Genomic DNA, 21,326 nt, shown 5'->3' with positions numbered 1-21,326 from the left:
CTGATATTGTTAAAGCACTGCTGGAATTTAGCGGTCAGAAGAGCACGAGCAGAACACAGCAAAGTAGTAGAGAGTGTCCTCGGGAGTAGTCACTTGAAACAGTACAGTAGAAATAAATCCAGGATATAGCAAAGTGGAGAAATTAATCTAAGATATACCAAAGTACCAGGCAATGTCCTAGAGAGTAGTAGCTTGAAACAATTAAAATAAATTCTGTAAAAAAATAAGAACAGTCTCAGAAGGACAGTTCACAGAAGCTAGACACACTAGTCAAGCAGTGTCTTAGGCCAAAACAAGAAACTAGATGACATGCATAGGAATAACATCACTTAGTGAACGGTAAGTTTAAGTGCAAAGTAGGAGCCTCAAGTGATAGAGAAAGTAGAAGTGATGTAGTGAGTAGAAATGATTTAATCTTTACAAATTCAAATTTGCCACCTGTGGTGAAATTTGTTATTTTAAATTTGATTCACATCAAATAAATTCACCATGAACCACAAGTTGAATCATAAGACCTCAAAGATCATCATATTCAACCCCTTGCTTCATGCAAGATTCACTAAACCATCTCAAACATGTCTGTTCAGCCTCTGTTTGAAGACTTCAATTGAAGGAGAACTCCCACCTTTCGTGGCAGCTTCTTCTACTGATTGATCACCCTCATTGTCAAAAAGTTTTTTCTAATATCTTATCTGTATCTTCTCCCTGAGATTAATTTAATTGCTTCGTGTGCTTTCATGCTGACAGATCCTCTATATACCACACTACACAGGAGAGCTGACAGATCCTATATATACCACACCACACACGAGAGCTGACAGATCCTCTATATACTACACCACACAGGAGAGCTGGCAGATCCTCTATATACTACACCACACAGGAGAGCTGGCAGATCCTCTATATACTACACCACACAGGAGAGCTGGCAGATCCTCTATATACTACCCCACACAGGAGAGCTGACAGATCCTCTATATACCACACCACACAGGAGAGCTGACAGATCCTCTATATACCACACCACACAGGAGAGCTGACAGATCCTCTATATACTACACCACACAGGAGAGCTGACAGATCCTATATATACCACACCACACACGAGAGCTGACAGATCCTCTATATACTACACCACACAGGAGAGCTGGCAGATCCTCTATATACTACACCACACAGGAGAGCTGACAGATCCTCTATATACTACACCACACAGGAGAACTGACAGATCCTCTATATACTACACCACACAGGAGAGCTGGCAGATCCTCTTTATACTACACCACACAGGAGAGCTGGCAGATCCTCTATATACTACACCACACAGGAGAGCAGGCAGATCCTCTATATACTACACCACACAGGAGAGCTGACGGATCCTCTATATACTACACCACACGGGAGAGCTGACAGATCCTCTATATACTACACCACACAGGAGAGCTGACAGATCCTATATATACCACACCACACACGAGAGCTGACAGATCCTCTATATACTACACCACACAGGAGAGCTGACGGATCCTCTATATACTACACCACACAGGAGAGCTGACAGATCCTCTATATACTACACCACACAGGAGAGCTGACAGATCCTCTATATACTACACCATACAGGAGAGCTGACAGATCCTCTATATACTACACCACACAGGAGAGCTGACAGATCCTCTATATACTACACCACACAGGAGAGCTGACAGATCCTCTATATACTACACCACACAGGAGAGCTGGCAGATCCTCTATATACTACCCCACACAGGAGAGCTGACAGATCCTCTATATACTACACCACACAGGAGAGCTGACAGATCCTCTATATACTACCCCACACAGGAGAGCTGACAGAACCTCTATATACCACACCACACAGGAGAGCTGACAGATCCTCTATATACTACACCATACAGGAGAGCTGACAGATCCTCTATATACTACACCACACAGGAGAGCTGAGAGATCCTATATATACCACACCACACACGAGAGCTGACAGATCCTCTATATACTACACCACACAGGAGAGCTGGCAGATCCTCTATATACTACCCCACACAGGAGAGCTGACAGAACCTCTATATACCACACCACACAGGAGAGCTGACAGATCCTCTATATACTACACCATACAGGAGAGCTGACAGATCCTCTATATACTACACCACACAGGAGAGCTGACAGATCCTATATATACCACACCACACACGAGAGCTGACAGATCCTCTATATACTACACCACACAGGAGAGCTGGCAGATCATCTATATACTACCCCACACAGGAGAGCTGACAGAACCTCTATATACCACACCACACAGGAGAGCTGACAGATCCTCTATATACTACACCATACAGGAGAGCTGACAGATCCTCTATATACTACACCACGCAGGAGAGCTGACAGATCCTATATATACCACACCACACAGGAGAGCTGGCAGATCCTCTGTATACTATACCACACAGGAGAGCTGACAGATCCTCTATATACTACTCCACGCAGGAGAGCTGACAGATCCTCTATATACTACACCACACAGGAGAGCTGACAGATCCTCTATAAACTACACCACACAGGAGAGCTGACAGATCCTCTATATACTACACCACGCAGGAGATCTGACATATCCTCTATATACTACACCACACAGGTGAGCCGACAAATCCTCTATATACCACACCACACGGGAGAGCTGACAGATCCTCTATATACTACACCACACAGGAGAGCTGACAGATCCTCTATATACTACACCACACAGGAGAGCTGACAGAACCTCTATATACCACACCACACAGGAGAGCTGACAGATCCTCTATATACTACACCACACAGGAGATCTGACAGATCCTCTATATACTACACCACGCAGGAGAGCTGACAGATCCTATATATACCACACCACACAGGAGAGCTGACAGATCCTCTATATACTACACCACACAGGAGAGCTGGCAGATCCTCTATATACTACCCCACACAGGAGAGCTGACAGAACCTCTATATACCACACCACACAGGAGAGCTGACAGATCCTCTATATACAACACCACACAGGAGAGCTGACAGATCCTCTATATACTACACCACGCAGGAGAGCTGACAGATCCTATATATACCACACCACACAGGAGAGCTGACAGATCCTCTATATACTACACCACACAGGAGATCTGGCAGATCCTCTATATACTACATCACACAGGAGAGCTGACAGATCCTAAATATACCACACCACACAGGAGAGCTGGCAGATCCTCTGTATACTATACCACACAGGAGAGCTGACAGATCCTCTGTATACTACACCACACAGGAGAGCTGACAGATCCTCTATATACTACACCACACAGGAGAGCTGACAGATCCTCTATATACTACACCACACAGGAGAGTTGACAGATCCTCTATATACTACACCACACGGGAGAGCTGACAGATCCTCTATATACCACACCACACAGGAGAGCTGATAGATCCTCTATACACCACACCACACAGGAGAGCTGACAGATCCTCTGTATACTACACCACACAGGAGAGCTGACAGATCCTCTATATACTACACCACACAGGAGAGCTGACAGAACCTCTATGTACCACACCACACAGGAGAGCTGACAGATCCTCTATATACTACACCACACAGGAGAGCTGACAGATCCTCTGTATACTACACCACACAGGAGAGCTGGCAGATCCTCTATATACTACCCCACACAGGAGAGCTGACAGAACCTCTATATACCACACTGTTGTGAATTCTGTGGCTGAATTCACTCCTGTGGTCACAAGTGGTACTGCAGCTTCTGAGCTTCCTCCCTCAGGTGTTCTGGTGAGCTCGTTAACTGCTTCATTACTTAACTCCGCCTGATGCTGCTATCCTTGCTCCTTGTCAATGTTTCAGTGTTGGATCTGAGCTTCTCCTGATTGTTCCTGTGACCTGCTGCTCTGTATAGCTAAGTGCTTTTTGTTTTTTTGTTGCTTTTTTTCTGTCCAGCTTGTCTTTTGTTTTGCTGGAAGCTATGAGACGCAAAGGGTGTACCGCCGTGCCGTTAGTTCGGCACGGTGGGCTTTTTTTGCCCCCTTTGCGTGGTTTTGCTTTAGGGTTTTTTGTAGACTGCAAAGTTCGCTTTACTGTCCTCGCTCTGTCCTAGAATATCGGGCCCCACTTTGCTGAATCTATTTCATCCCTACGTTTTGTCTTTTCATCTTACTCACAGTCATTATATGTGGGGGGCTGCCTTTTCCTTTGGGGAATTTCTCTGGGGCAAGTCAGGCCTATTTTTCTATCTTCAGGCTAGCTAGTTTCTTAGGCTGTGCCGAGTTGCCTAGGTAGTTGTTAGGCGCAATCCAGAGCCGCTTTTAGTTGTGTTTAGGATAGGATCAGGTGTGCAGTCTACAGAGTTTCCACGTCTCAGAGCTCGTTCTTGTATTTTTGGGTATTTGTCAGATCACTGTGTGCGCTCTGATCGCTAAGCACACTGTGTTTCTGGATTGCCTTCATAACACCTGTCATTAGCAAACATAACACCACACCACACAGGAGAGCTGACAGATCCTCTATATACTACACCACACAGGAGAGCTGACAGATCCTCTATATACTACACCACACAGGAGAGCTGACAGAACCTCTATATACCACACCACACAGGAGAGCTGACAGATCCTCTATATACTACACCACACAGGAGAGCTGACAGATCCTCTATATACTACACCACACAGGAGAGCTGGCAGATCCTCTATATACTACACCACACAGGAGAGCTGGCAGATCCTCTATATACTACACCACACAGGAGAGCTGACAGAATCTCTATATACTGCACCACACAGGAGAGCTGACAGATCCTCTATATACTACACCACACAGGAGAGCTGACAGATCCTATATATGCCACATCACACAGGAGAGCTGACAGAACCTCTATATACCACACCACACAGGAGAGCTGACAGATCCTCTATATACTACACCACACAGGAGAGCTGACAGATCCTATATATACCACACCACACAGGAGAGCTGACAGATCCTCTATATACTACACCACACAGGAGAGCTGACAGATCCTCTATATACTACACCATACAGGAGAGCTGACAGATCCTCTATATACTACACCACACGGGAGAGCTGACAGATCCTCTATATACTACACCACACGGGAGAGCTGACAGATCCTCTATATACTACACCACACAAGAGAGCTGACAGATCCTCTATATACTACACCACACAGGAGAGCTGACAGATCCTCTATATACTACACCACACAGGAGAGCTGACAGATCCTCTATATACTTCACCACACAGGAGAGCTGGCAGATCCTCTATATACTACACCACACAGGAGAGCTGGCAGATCCTCTATATACTACACCACACAGGAGAGCTGGCAGATCCTCTATATACTACACCACACAGGAGAGCTGGCAGATCCTCTATATACTACACCACACAGGAGAGCAGGCAGATCCTCTATATACTACCCCACACAGGAGAGCTGACAGAACCTCTATATACCACACCACACAGGAGAGCTGACATATCCTCTATATACTACACCACACAGGAGAGCTGACAGATCCTATATATACCACACCACACAGGAGAGCTGACAGATCCTCTATATACTACACCACACAGGAGAGCTGGCAGATCCTCTATATACTACACCACACAGGAGAGCTGGCAGATCCTCTATATACTACACCACACAGGAGAGCTGGCAGATCCTCTATATACTACACCACACAGGAGAGCTGACAGATCCTCTATATACTACACCACACAGGAGAGCTGGCAGATCCTCTATATACTACACCACACAGGAGAGCTGACAGAACCTCTATATACCACACCACACAGGAGAGCTGACAGATCCTCTATATACCACACCACACAGGAGAGCTGACAGATCCTATATTTACCACACCACACACGAGAGCTGACAGATCCTCTATATACTACACCACACAGGAGAGCTGGCAGATCCTCTATATACTACACCACACAGGAGAGCTGGCAGATCCTCTATATACTACACCACACAGGAGAGCTGGCAGATCCTCTATATACTACACCACACAGGAGAGCAGGCAGATCCTCTATATACTACCCCACACAGGAGAGCTGACAGAACCTCTATATACCACACCACACAGAAGAGCTGACAGATCCTCTATATACTACACCACACAGGAGAGCTGACAGATCCTATATATACTGCACCACACAGGAGAGCTCACAGATCCTCTATATACCACACCACACACGAGAGCTGACAGATCCTCTATATACTACACCACACAGGAGAGCTGGCAGATCCTCTATATACTACCCCACACAGGAGAGCTGACAGAACCTCTATATACCACACCACACAGGAGAGCTGATAGATCCTCTATAAACTACACCACACAGGAGAGCTGACAGATCCTCTATATACAACACCACGCAGGAGAGCTGACAGATCCTATATATACCACACCACACAGGAGAGCTGACAGATCCTCTATATATTACACCACACAGGAGAGCTGACAGATCCTCTATATATTACACCACACAGGAGAGCTGACAGATCCTCTGTATACTACACCACACAGGAGAGCTGACAGATCCTCTATATACTACACCACACAGGAGAGCTGACAGATCCTCTATATACTACACCACGCAGGAGAGCTGACAGATCCTATATATACCACACCACACAGGAGAGCTGACAGATCCTCTATATACTACACCACACAGGAGATCTGGCAGATCCTCTATATACTACACCACACAGGAGAGATGACAGATCCTATATATACCACACCACACAGGAGAGCTGGCAGATCCTCTGTATACTATACCACACAGGAGAGCTGACAGATCCTCTATATACTACACCACACAGGAGAGCTGACAGATCCTCTATATATTACACCACACAGGAGAGCTGACAGATCCTCTATATATTACACCACACAGGAGAGCTGACAGATCCTCTGTATACTACACCACACAGGAGAGCTGACAGATCCTCTATATACTACACCACACAGGAGAGCTGACAGATCCTCTATACACCACACCACACATGAGAGCTGACAGATCCTCTGTATACTACACCACACAGGAGAGCTGACAGATCCTCTATATACTACACCACACAGGAGAGCTGACAGAACCTCTATATACCACACCACACAGGAGAGCTGGCAGATCCTCTATATACTACACCACACAGGATTCTTGACAGATCCACTGTATACTACACCACACAGGAGAGCTGGCAGATCCTCTATATACTACCCCACACAGGAGAGCTGACAGAACCTCTATATACCACACCACACAGGAGAGCTGACAGATCCTCTATATACTACACCACACAGGAGAGCTGACAGATCCTCTATATACCACACCACGCAGGAGAGCTGACAGATCCTATATATACCACACCACACAGGAGAGCTGACAGATCCTCTATAAACTACACCACACAGGAGATCTGGCAGATCCTCTATATACTACACCACACAGGAGAGCTGACAGATCCTATATATACCACACCACACAGGAGAGCTGGCAGATCCTCTGTATACTATACCACACAGGAGAGCTGACAGATACTCTATATATTACACCACACAGGAGAGCTGACAGATCCTCTATATATTACACCACACAGGAGAGCTGACAGATCCTCTGTATACTACACCACACAGGAGAGCTGACAGATCCTCTATATACTACACCACACAGGAGAGCTGACAGATCCTCTATATACTACACCACACAGGAGAGCTGACAGATCCTCTATATACTACACCACACAGGAGAGCTGGCAGATCCTCTATATACTACACCACATAGGAGAGCTGACAGATCCTCTATATACTACACCACACAGGAGAGCTGACAGATCCTCTATATACTACACCACACAGGAGAGCTGACAGATCCTCTATATACTACACCACGCAGGAGAGCTGACAGATCCTATATATACCACACCACACAGGAGAGCTGACAGATCCTCTATATACTACACCACACAGGAGAGCTGACAGATCCTCTATATACTACACCACGCAGGAGAGCTGATATATCCTCTATATACCACACCACACAGGAGAGCTGTCAGATCCTCTATATACTACACTACACTACACAGGAGAGCTGATAGATCCTCTATATACCACACCACACAGGAGAGCTGACAGATCCTCTATATATTACACCACACAGGAGAGCTGACAGATCCTCTGTATTCTACACCACACAGGAGAGCTGGCTGATCCTCTATATACCACACCACACAGGAGAGCTGTCAGATCCTCTATATACTACACTACACAGGAGAGCTGATAGATCCTCTGTATATGGAGCGCCCCCACATCAGTGCAGTGGGGTTCTCGGAGCCGGGTCCTCCGATTCTCGTCGGGGATGTCACGGTGGCCTGACACGGTCCGTGGCCCTTTGAGGGGCGTCCAATAAAAGGATGAAAGTTTATAGGATAATGTTTGTGATGCCACCTGTGGTATTCGGTCAGGGAGACCAACGCTGCTTAGGGGTCTGCTGGGGTGATGTTATGGCAGCTAGATGGTAGACCTCTTCAAATTATATTAATCTTATAATCTAATAATAATCTTCGGGCAGATTGCTTACCATCGGATATGACACATACTATCTCTGCATCAGGCCTCCTGATGAGCCCGGATGGGCGAAACGCATAGAGGCGCTATATGTTAAGGGCGTATGGGGAGCCACCGCTGACACATCTGGAGATGAGTACCTATGTTTCCCATTGACTATGGTGTTTATGCAAGGTGTCTATGTTATCAACACCGGATCGGTTTCTGCAGGGGATATAAATTAACGATATATCTAACTAATCAAATTTAAGGTTTTCCTGTACTGCATACAATGACATATCCATTGAGTCAAATATAAATATTATCCTACACTGTATGTATTTGTGTATAATATATAGGTGATCCTGTTACCCTTGCTTTACCATAGGGGACTTATATACGAGTGATAGATAGATCACTCAGGTTGATACATAGTGATCTCCTAGAGTGCGGTATTATCTGGTGTCCCAAGCAATACGTGCCATGTGTTCACACATTGTTTTTAATAATCTTGTCGATCTAGGTTTTCCCTAGCACAGGTAGTCCTCTGTTTAGTGTTAGAGGACTCTCTAGCTTGTGGGTAGAGGCTCTCACTAGCGGCGGTAGGGTGTATCAGGGCCACTAGGGTCAGCCTTCGTGGAGCGGGGGCGCCACAACGTTCCCCCCCTAGGGTGCCAAACTCCGCAGTTAGGCAGGGGCATATATAGTGGCTTGAGCTAGGGTTATCTAGTTTTCTTTTTCCCCTTAGATTTTGGTTGTTTTTTGTCTGAGCACGTTTTTGTTGTGTTAGTTTTTGTTGGGTCACGGCAGTTTTTCTTGGTTTTAAACAATAAAGCATTTTTTTAATATTAGGGTAATTATAGATGGTAGACCTCCCCACAGGTGAAGTGTATCCCCAGGGCTTCCCAGAGTGTAGATGGTGAATGGTCGATGTTGTAAGGCGCAGTGAATAACGAGGACACAAGGTTGCAGTCTCTTTACCTTTACTGAAGGCTTCAGCGTCCACAGTCCAGAGCACCAGATCACAGGGTAGTCCGGCCGGTCAGAAGGCAAATCCAGAGTCCCCTTATCCAGGTCGAAATCAGTAGCCTTCCTCTAGTGCCTGAGTGTTGTAGTCCCTCCCTGCTGAGCTTCTCGTGAGGTCATCACAACTGATGTTGGTGTTCAAGATGTTATGTCTCTTTCTCTCTGTTCCACAGATGGTGTGGATAGGACAAACCCGTATGACTGATGGCCTGAAGCTTTTTACAGGGACCCTACGATGCCCCAGCCCCCACAAGTTGCCACCGTATCTCCTGGGTATGGGTTGGGCAACTAATATGGAACTAGCTGTCCTGCCAGTTTCTGAAGCAAGGCTTTGGAGATGAGTGCTCCATCGGTGTTCTGGCTACCGGCTACCGGCTTCTGCGCCTTAGAAGGAGGCAGCCTTTTACAGGGCAGAACTCCTTCTGGTTTTCTCTCCTTTCGCTATGACTTCGTTTCTCACTCTCAGCAACGCAATTCCCTTCATGTCCTTTCTTAGGATGCTGCCGCATGTCGGGCAGGTGCAGCTCCGTGGCCTTCTATCTAAGCCTCTGACATGATCTCACCCCTGTAAGGGACCTCTCTGTCTGCAATGGTTTGTGTGAGGAAAATGTATAATATAAATATTAGTTTCTCTTGCTAGCCCATGCTGTGGGCTAACCCCCCCCCCCCCCTTCTCTCTCTGGCTCTCTTTGCTTCTTTGTGTCTTTCTGAATGTACTGTATGGTAGAACAGGTTTTTATTGCCCTGGCCATAAACTCCAAACTTACTCGCCCCTCCCATCTGTACTAGCTAGGACTGGTATAGAAGTTCTTTTAAAACATGATTCTTGGCCAACGATTTGGGCTAGGAAAATAATAAATACATATTGCTAAAGTCCATCGGCGCATCTATCAACCACTGGAAGCACTAACCTCTAATTCCAACAGGTAAAGAAGGCCCAGGCATTTGAAGTTATACAGGCCCACTTGTCACATGGTGATTCTATAATATCTTTGTAAACTTGTAGGCAGTGCCGGTTTTATGCAAAGTTTAAAATGGGGCCCCACATGCTAACATATTGCACATCACCCAAAAGCATTTCAGTTGTATTTACATGCACTGCGTTCAGGCCACTAAATGAGTTTGATCGACAATACTGAAGTTGTTCAACACTTGTTTCCCGGCCTCTTTCCACCAGCTGAGGAATAATGGTGGGACAGAACTATCACTAACAGATCACCATACAGTAACATGTTATCAGCAGCACATCTACAGTTTACACCGGCGATGTGCTGCTGAGAACAAGGATTTTGTTCCGGCAAAAACAATCTATATACAGCACAGCCCGCTTAGTAGTATATACTAGGGTTGAGCGAAACGGGTCGAAAATATTCAAAAGTCGCCGACTTTTGGCAAGGTCGGGTTTCATGAAACCCGACCCGACCCCTATGTGGGGTCGGCCATGAAGTCGGCGATCTTTTGAATCTAGAATCGGAATTCCGATGCCGATTCCCGATATGTTTAAGATATCGGGAATTGGTATCGGAATTCAGATTTAAGTGTAAAATAAAGAATTAAAATAAAAAATATCGCAATATTTACCCTCTGACGCGCCCTGGTACTAACCGGGAACCTTCCTTCCTTAGAATCAGCCTTCCAGGACCTTGCGGTGACCCTCGGACGCGCCCTGCTTCTTTCCGGCAGCCTTCCTTCCTAAGAATCAGCCCTTCCAGGACCTTCGGTGACGTCGCTTGTGATTGGTCGCGCGAGCGGTCACATGGGCGGCCGCGCAGCCAATCACAAGCCGCGACGTCACCGCGACGTCACCGCAAGGTCCTGGAAGGCTGATTCTAAGGAAAGAAGGTTCCCGGTTAGTACCAGGGCGCGTCAGAGGGTAAGTATTGCGATATTTTTTATTTTAATTCTTTATTTTACACTAAAATATGGATCGCAGGGCCTGAAGGAGAGTTTCCGCTCCTTCAGACCCTGGGAACCATGGAAACCCAATGCACTGCATTGGGTTTCAGGTTTCAGCCGACCCCGACTTTTTTATAGGATCGGCCGATTTCACTCGACCCGACTTTTGAAAAAGTCGGGTTTCGTGAAACCCGACCCGATCCTATAAAAGTAAAGGTCGCTCAACCCTAGTATATACAGCACAGCCCGCGTAGTAGTATACACAGCACAGCCCACACAGTGGTATATACACAGCACAGCCCTCACAGTGGTATATACACAGCACAGCACACACAGTGGTATATACACAGCACAGCCCACACAGTGGTATATACGCAGCACAGCCCACACAGTGGTATATACACAGCACAGCCCACACAGTGGTATATACACAGCACAGCCCACACAGTGGTATATACACAGCACAGCCCACACAGTAGTATATACACAGCACAGTCCACACAGTGGTATATACAGCACAACCCACATCTCATCCCCCTGATAATGGCTCCACAGTCCAGTTAAAAAAAAAACACTCTCCTCACCTTTCCTCTTGTCCGCGCTGTTCCTGGCTCCTGTCTCCTGTCTCGTCAGCTGCAGTCTGCCCGGGACACAGCAGGTGCGCGATGATATGACGTCATTGCGCAACCACAGTGTCAGAGGCAGAGCGGGGAATGATGGGAGAGGGAGCGTAAACGGACGCTCTCTCCTCCATCATTGATTGAACTATACCGGCATCATAGACGCTGGTAGAGTTGAATGCGGCAGCAGCGGCACTGGCGGGGGGGAGGGAGGGAAAGAGTGCAGCGGCCCACTACTGGCACCGGCCTTTCTGGCATTTGCCAGAAGTGCCCGATCGCCAGTGGCCCTGGTCCTTACTAGCCCGAATTTAGTATTTATAGAGAGCAATTCTTAATACAAGATGAATGCTGGGTGTGTTATGATTCTGACATGTTCTGAAGCGGAGATACAGGCATTAGACAAACTTGAGTGAAATTTACTAAGACTGAAGAGGCAGGAGGGTCTGAGGAAGCCAGCCCTCTTACTGAGGTCACTAGGCGGTGGTTATTTAAGTGACTCCACGTTTCCCAGCCTTCAGAGTTGGAGAGAGTCAGCAGAGTTTTACCTGAGGAGCCTGGACTGCCAGTCCTGAGGCATTGGGACATATGGAAACTCCACCCACTAGCCTGGTTGCTTGCAATGCTCTGAACACATGTAAGTGTTGATTTCTCATGTAATCCCTGTTTTTTTATAATTACCTTTGTACATATTTTCAATTGTCTCATATTGTAACATCTTTATATGCATTTTTATAAACATTGCCTTAATTTCAGAGTAAAATATATATATTACTAGTTTTCGTTCTTCCTGCTCTAAAACATACCCTAAGTCTTCTGAAGGGATTTACGCTACTGTTTTGGGTTAGCTTTGGACCCGTTTAACCGAAGCTGGTGGCAGCATACCTTTGTACTGGGTAGTTGGGAGTCGTTGTAGCGACTGCGGCGTTGATAATTATTGTTCCTGCCTGAGTGGGAGTATTTATATTGCCTCGATGCAGCGTGCCCAATAGCCAGTACATAGCAGGAAGCCTTTCTGGCGACTATTTACCCCAGGTGCTGTACCTAGTCTGACCTGAGAGTAAGGGGGGCGCCAGAGAGCTGCACATTTCAAGTGGAACTTTAAGCGGGATATACATGAATCCCTGCAGTTCGTGGTATATTGAAGAGCAGTAGGATACCTAAATTAAGCCCCTGCTGTAAACTAAGAGGTCAATAGCCTTGTGTGTGTTTTTTCATCACATTGTAGCAGTGGAGAAATAACTAAGATAAGCCCCCCTGCACATGTGATAGCCATCTGTTAGCCTAAAGTCACCCCGATCCGTGATGTAAGGGTGATGGTCACGGTGTGAATCGTGACAAATTGGTGGCAGCGGTGTGGATTCATGACAAATTGGTGGCAAGACGGTGGGATCTTAGAGCATTAGTGATTTGGTTTGAGTGATCATTCCTCTCACTAAAAACTTGCAAAGTTCTTGCGAGGACTCTGCGCAAATAAGTTTGGAGAATTAACTCAGTGTTTATTGGTCCTGAGACAATTGTGTGTACTTGCAATTATCCCTTCCCTTTCTCTTCGTTTTTCTATCCTATCTTTTATTTGGCAACCATGGCTGCGAAAGGAGAAGCCTGGTACACCCAGCAGAAGAAGGACACTCTTGCTGGGATATGCACGTACCATGGCCTGAACTCCCATGGCAAGTCCAAGGCTCAAATGGTCACTGACCTGGTGCAATTTGAAGCAGACCAAGCCAGGCCACAGAGCCCAGAGGCCGCAGAAGCCAGCATGAGCAGAGGTGGTGCTGCAGCAGAGGTTCAACCACTGAATGCCAGCCCTACTTGCAACCAGGGGAGCGCAGACCTCCTCCTGCAGCTGGCTCTGCAACAATGCTCCGCAGATGACCTAGAGAGATGTCTGCAGCTGGTCCTGCAATTCAAAGAGGCTGAGAGAGCCGAGCGGGAGGCTGAGAGAGCCAAGCGAGAGGCCCAGGCCCAGCAAGCCGAGCGCCAAGCCCAGCGAGAACATGAACAGGAGATGCTCTGGCAGGGGGGGATGCCCTCCACCGCCCAGAGCCGTGAGCCCAGCAGTGCTCAGATACCAAAACCCCAGCCTGATCACTTTTCTGTTATGGAAAAGTATGGGGACTTGGACACTTTTCTGCGGGCCTTTATGAAAGCCTGCAGGCAGTACCAGCTGCCTACTCAAGAATGGGCACGATACCTGACCCCTGGGCTGAGAGCCAAAGCTCTGGAGGCGTTTGCTGCCCTCCCTCAAGAACAAGATGGTGACTATGAGGCAATCAAACAGGCCCTCATAGCCAAGTACCAGGTTACACCTGAGGTTTACCGTAGAAAGTTCCAGAACATCCAACGTGGCCCACATGACAGCTTCGGCAATGTGATGCATGGACTCAGGACCCACTTTAACCAGTTGATCCAAGGACTGTCAGTGACCACCTTTGAGCAGCTGGGAAACCTGATGATCAAAGACCAGTTCTTACATCTTTGCCCAGCTGAGGTGCGACAGTTCGTGATGGGCAGAGAACTCAAAGACGTGACGAAAGCAGCGCAGATTGCTGATGCCTATGAGGCCAACCGTAGATTGGAAGTGCGGAAGCCAGTCACCACCAGCTGGAGAGGGGGTAAGCCTGCAACTAACGCCAGTACCCCTGCCAACCAACACACCAGAGGTCCTGTCCCCGTGGCCAACAGCACCAGACCTACCACCGAACCTCGCCAGTGTTTCTTCTGCAAGCGGACTAGTCATATCAGTCCCCACTGTCCAGACAAGCCGAAGAACCCCCCAGCCAAGGCTCCAGGGCCTATTGCAGCAGTTCTTTTGGTGGGTGGTGTGGTTGGGAGGGTGTGTGACAACGTACAGCACGTCACTGTGGGTGCTACAGGCCTCAAGGACACCAGGGCTGAACGAACCCTCATCCGACCCGAACTGGCAGCCCCTGAAGAAATCATTCCGGGAAAACCCTAACTGTCACTGGGATTGGGAGCATCAGCTGTCCCTTACCAATGGCCTGGGCTTATATTAATTGGGGTGATGGGAGCGGGGTGAAGGAAGTGGAGCTGTCTGATAATTTGCCCACTGATGTTTTGTTGGGGACTGATTTGGGGAGGATGGTTGCATACTACGTTCCTGACACCCCTCCCCAATCTACTAATGAGGGTAACATTAAACATGATGATGATGATGATGATGATGATGATGGGAAATCGCATGTGGTACCTGACCATGCTTTATCTTGTAATGATGCATCTGATAACCATTTTTTCCCTAGGATTGATGGTGAAAATATTGTACCTGTGCCAACTGAACCTGATAACCATTTTTCTGCAAAGGTTAATGTGTCCATAGGTACAGGCGTGCTCAGCCACGTCACTCTGCGGAGTGAGATGGCTGAGGAACCCCTAGCAGGGGCAAGTGTCGGTGCTACAGGAAATTGGGAGAAGCATGGGAACTGTGAGAAAGGTGATGCCATGAAATTGACCAGTGCCACCGGGGAAGGTAACTGGCCCATAAGTAGCACTGCCCCTGGAGTGTTGGGGGTGGGGAGGTAGAGCCCATAGCAGCGCCGGCTGATGAGTCTGTAGAAATCCCCGGGGAGACAGCCTACGTAGCTGCTGTCACCAGCTGTCAGAGTGCCCTGCACGCAGATAACTGTCTGCCTTCCGGACCCTCCTCAGTCATCATTGTGACTGAACCAGAGGTGGACCCAGAGCAGGTCCAAGAGGGTTCCCGTGGGGAAGGGACCCTGACATCGCTTCTGGCTTCCCCTAGCCAGGAGTTTCAGGCCTCTCTCCGCACAGATGCGAGCCTAGAGAGTTTGAGACAACTCGCCGAGACACCCACCTCCATGACTGAGAAGGAGAGGGTGTTCTGGGAACGAGGAAGGTTGTACCGGGACACAGTACCCAGAGAATCACAAAAGGAGTGGTTGAGGGAAAGACAGCTGGTCGTCCCACAGCAATTCCGGGGTGTGTTGTTACGGATTGCCCATGAGATCCCGCTAGCTGGACACTTGGGGATCAGCAAAACTAAGGCCCGGCTGTCTCAACACTTCTATTGGCCTAAGATGGGGACAGATGTATCAAACTACTGCCGCTCCAGTATCACCTGTCAAAGAGTGGGGAAGGCGGGGCCTGCTCTTAAGGCTCCCCTGATCCCTTTGCCAGTGATAGAGGAGCCTTTCCAGAGAATCGCGGTGGACATTGTGGGCCCGCTGGCCATCCCCAGCAGCTCTTGAAAGCAATACATCCTCACTGTGGTAGACTACGCTACCCGGTACCCAGAGACAGGAAATACATAAATCCCTGCAGTTTGTGGTATATTGAAGAGCAGTGGGATACCTAAAATAAGCCCCTGCTGTAAACTAAGAGGTCAATAGCCTTGTGTCTGTTTTTTCATCACATTGTAGCAGTGGAGTTATAATTAAGATAAGCCCCCCTGCACATGTGATAGCCGTCTGTTGGCCTAAAGTCACCCCGATCCGTGGCATAGGGGTGACGGTCACGGTGTGAATCGTGACATATTGGTGGCAGCGGTGTGGACTTGTGACAGCTTGATGTTCCTTCTTTCCCTTGTCTGCCTGACAGGTGCTGCCTGGGTGAAGCCCAGTCAGCTTCTGACTCGGTCAATCCCCAGCCAGCTTCTTCCTAAATTGCTATCCAAGCCACCAGTTTTACCCAATTGTGAGGAGTGCCCTAATAGATAGGAGCATAGCTCCCCTGGTGGACTGGAGTGTGAAGTGTGTTGTGTGGTTTGTGATACCTGGTAAGGTGATCTTTATTGCCATCAGACGTAACATCACTCCCACTGGTGGAAGAATGACATTATTGCAACGACCAGGACCCTGGGGCGCTGCATATACTACACCACACAGGAGAGCTGACAGATCCTCTATATACTACACCACACAGGAGAGCTGACAGATCCTCTATATACTACACCACACAGGAGAGCTGAGAGATCCTCTATATACTACACCACACATGAGAGCTTAAAGATCCTCTATATACTACAGCAAACAGGAGAGCTGACAGAATCTCTATATACTGCACCACACAGGAGAGCTGACAGATCCTCTATATACTACACCACACAGGAGAGCTGACAGATCCTTTATATACTACACCACACAGGAGAGCTGGAAGATCCTCTATATACCACACCACACAGGAGAGCTGACAGATCCTTTATATACTACACCACACAGGAGAGCTTCCAGATTCTCTACATACTACACCACACAGGAGAGCTGGAAGATCCTCTATATACCACACCACACAGGAGAGCTGAAAGATCCTCTATATACCACACTACACAGGAGAGCTGACAGAACCTCTATATACTACACCACACAGGAGAGCTGACAGATTCTCTATATACCACACCACACCACACCACACAGGAGAGACGATGGATACTCAATGTACTACACCACATAGAAGAGCTGGCAGATCCTCTATATGCTACACCACACAGGAGAGCTGGCAGATCGTCTATATACACTACACCACACAGGCGAGCTGATAGATCCTCTATATACTACACCACACGGGAGAGCTGACAGATCCTCTATATACTACATCATACAGGAAAGCTGACAGATCCTCTATATACTACACCACACAGGAGAGCTGACAGAACCTCTATATAGTACACCACACACGAGAGCTGACAGATACTCTATATACTACACCACACAGGAGAGCTGATAGATCCTCTATATACTACACCACACGGGAGAGCTGACAGATCCTCTATATACTACATCATACAGGAAAGCTGACAGATCTGTTATGGCTGGCAATCAGGCAACACAGCGTGCAGTAATCAGCGCACATACAGAGATCTAGCAATAACCAAAAACAATAGGACGAGCTCTGAGACGTGGAATCTCTGTAGACTGCAGTACCTGATCTATCCTCACACAACTATAAGCAGCAGTGGATTGCGCCTATAACTACCTATGCAACTCGGCACTGCCTGAGGAGCTGACTAGCCTGAAGATAGAAATACAAGCCTGACTTACCTCAGAGAAATACCCCAAAGGAATAGGCAGCCCCCCACATATAATGACTGTTAGCAAGATGAAAAGACAAACGTAGGAATGAAATAGATTCAGCAAAGTGAGGCCCGATATTCTAGACAGAGCGAGGATAGCAAAGAGAACTATGCAGTCTACAAAAAACCCTAAAACGAAAACCACGCAAAGGGGCAAAAAGACCCACCGTGCCGAACTAACAGCACGGCGGTGCACTCCTTTGCTTCTCAGAGCTTCCAGCAAAAGTTAATAGCAAGCTGGACAGAAAAAACAGAAAACAAACTAGAAGCACTTATCTAGCAGAGCAGCAGGCCCAAGGAAAGATGCAGTAGCTCAGATCCAACACTGGAACATTGACAAGGAGCAAGGAAGACAGACTCAGGTGGAGCTAAATAGCAAGGCAGCCAACGAGCTCACCAAAACACCTGAGGGAGGAAGCCCAGAGACTGCAATACCACTTGTGACCACAGAAGTGAATTCAGCCACAGAATTCACAACAGTACCCCCCCCTTGAGGAGGGGTCACCGAACCCTCACCAGAACCCCCAGGCCGACCAGGATGAGCCACATGAAAGGCACGAACAAGATCTGGGGCATGGACATCAGAGGCAAAAACCCAGGAATTATCTTCCTGAGCATAACCCTTCCATTTGACCAGATACTGGAGTTTCCGTCTAGAGACACGAGAATCCAAAATCTTCTCTACAATATACTCCAATTCCCCCTCCACCAAAACAGGGGCAGGAGGCTCAACAGATGGAACCATAGGTGCCACGTATCTCCTCAACAACGACCTATGGAATACATTATGTATGGAAAAGGAGTCTGGGAGGATCAGACGAAAAGACACCGGATTGAGAATCTCAGAAATCCTATACGGACCAATAAAACGAGGTTTAAATTTAGGAGAGGAAACCTTCATAGGAATATGACGAGAAGATAACCAAACCAGATCCCCAACACGAAGTCGGGGTCCCACACGGCGTCTGCGATTAGCGAAAAGCTGAGCCTTCTCCTGGGACAAGGTCAAATTGTCCACTACCTGAGTCCAGATCTGCTGCAACCTGTCCACCACAGAATCCACACCAGGACAGTCCGAAGACTCAACCTGTCCTGAAGAGAAACGAGGATGGAACCCAGAATTGCAGAAAAATGGAGAGACCAAGGTAGCCGAGCTGGCCCGATTATTAAGGGCGAACTCAGCCAACGGCAAAAAGGACACCCAATCATCCTGGTCTGCAGAAACAAAACATCTCAGATATGTTTCCAAGGTCTGATTGGTTCGTTCGGTCTGGCCATTAGTCTCAGGATGGAAGGCCGAGGAGAAAGATAGGTCAATGCCCATCCTACCACAAAAGGCTCGCCAGAACCTCGAGACAAACTGGGAACCTCTGTCAGAAACAATATTCTCAGGAATGCCATGTAAACGAACCACATGCTGGAAGAACAAAGGCACCAAATCAGAGGAGGAAGGCAATTTAACCAAGGGCACCAGATGGACCATTTTAGAAAAGCGATCACAGACCACCCAAATGACCGACATTTTTTGAGAAACGGGAAGGTCAGAAATGAAATCCATCGAAATATGTGTCCAAGGCCTCTTCGGGACCGGCAAGGGCAAAAGCAACCCACTGGCACGTGAACAGCAGGGCTTAGCCCTAGCACAAATTCCACAGGACTGCACAAAAGCACGCACATCCCGCGACAGAGATGGCCACCAGAAGGATCTAGCAACCAACTCCCTGGTACCAAAGATTCCTGGATGACCGGCCAGCACCGAACAATGAAGTTCAGAGATAACTTTACTAGTCCACCTATCAGGGACGAACAGTTTCTCGGCCGGACAACGATCAGGTTTATTAGCCTGAAATTTCTGCAACACTCTCCGCAAATCAGGGGAGATGGCAGACACAATGACTCCTTCCTTGAGGATACTCGCCGGCTCAGATAACCCCGGAGAGTCGGGCACAAAACTCCTAGACAGAGCATCCGCCTTCACATTTTTAGAGCCCGGAAGGTATGAAATCACAAAATCAAAACGAGCAAAAAATAACGACCAACGGGCCTGTCTAGGATTCAAGCGCTTGGCAGACTCAAGATAAGTAAGGTTCTTATGATCAGTCAAAACCACCACGCGATGCTTAGCACCCTCAAGCCAATGACGCCACTCCTCGAATGCCCACTTCATGGCCAGCAACTCTCGGTTGCCCACATCATAATTACGCTCAGCAGCAGAAAATTTCCTGGAAAAGAAAGCACATGGTTTGAACACTGAGCAACCAGAACCTCTCTGTGACAAAACCGCCCCTGCACCAATCTCAGAAGCATCAACCTCGACCTGGAACGGAAGAGAAACATCTGGTTGACACAACACAGGGGCACAGCAAAAACGATGCTTCAACTCCTGAAAAGCTTCCACGGCAGCAGAAGACCAATTAACCAAATCAGCACCCTTCTTGGTCAAATCGGTCAATGGTCTGGCAATGCTAGAAAAATTACAGATGAAGCGACGATAAAAATTAGCAAAGCCCAGGAATTTCTGCAGACTTTTTAGAGATGTCGGCTGAGTCCAATCCTGGATGGCCTGAACCTTAACCGGATCCATCTCGATAGTAGAAGGGGAAAAGATGAACCCCAAAAATGAAACTTTCTGCACACCGAAGAGACACTTTGATCCCTTCACGAACAAGGAATTAGCACGCAGTACCTGGAAAACCATTCTGACTTGCTTCACATGAGACTCCCAATCATCTGAGAAGATCAAAATGTCATCCAAGTAAACAATCAAGAATTTATCCAGATACTCACGGAAAATGTCATGCATAAAAGACTGAAAAACAGATGGAGCATTGGCAAGTCCGAACGGCATCACCAGATACTCAAAATGACCCTCGGGCGTATTAAATGCCGTTTTCCATTCATCTCCCTGCCTGATTCTCACCAGATTATACGCACCACGAAGATCAATCTTAGTAAACCAACTAGCCCCCTTAATCCGAGCAAACAAGTCAGAAATCAATGGCAAGGGATACTGAAACTTAACAGTGATCTTATTAAGAAGGCGGTAATCAATACACGGTCTTAGCGAACCATCCTTCTTGGCTACAAAA

The sequence above is a fragment of the Ranitomeya imitator genome, chromosome 2 (genome assembly GCF_032444005.1).
Source record: "Ranitomeya imitator isolate aRanImi1 chromosome 2, aRanImi1.pri, whole genome shotgun sequence".
In the NCBI taxonomy this organism is placed as follows: Eukaryota; Metazoa; Chordata; class Amphibia; order Anura; family Dendrobatidae; genus Ranitomeya; species Ranitomeya imitator.
Note: the sequence above shows the minus strand (reverse complement) of the source record.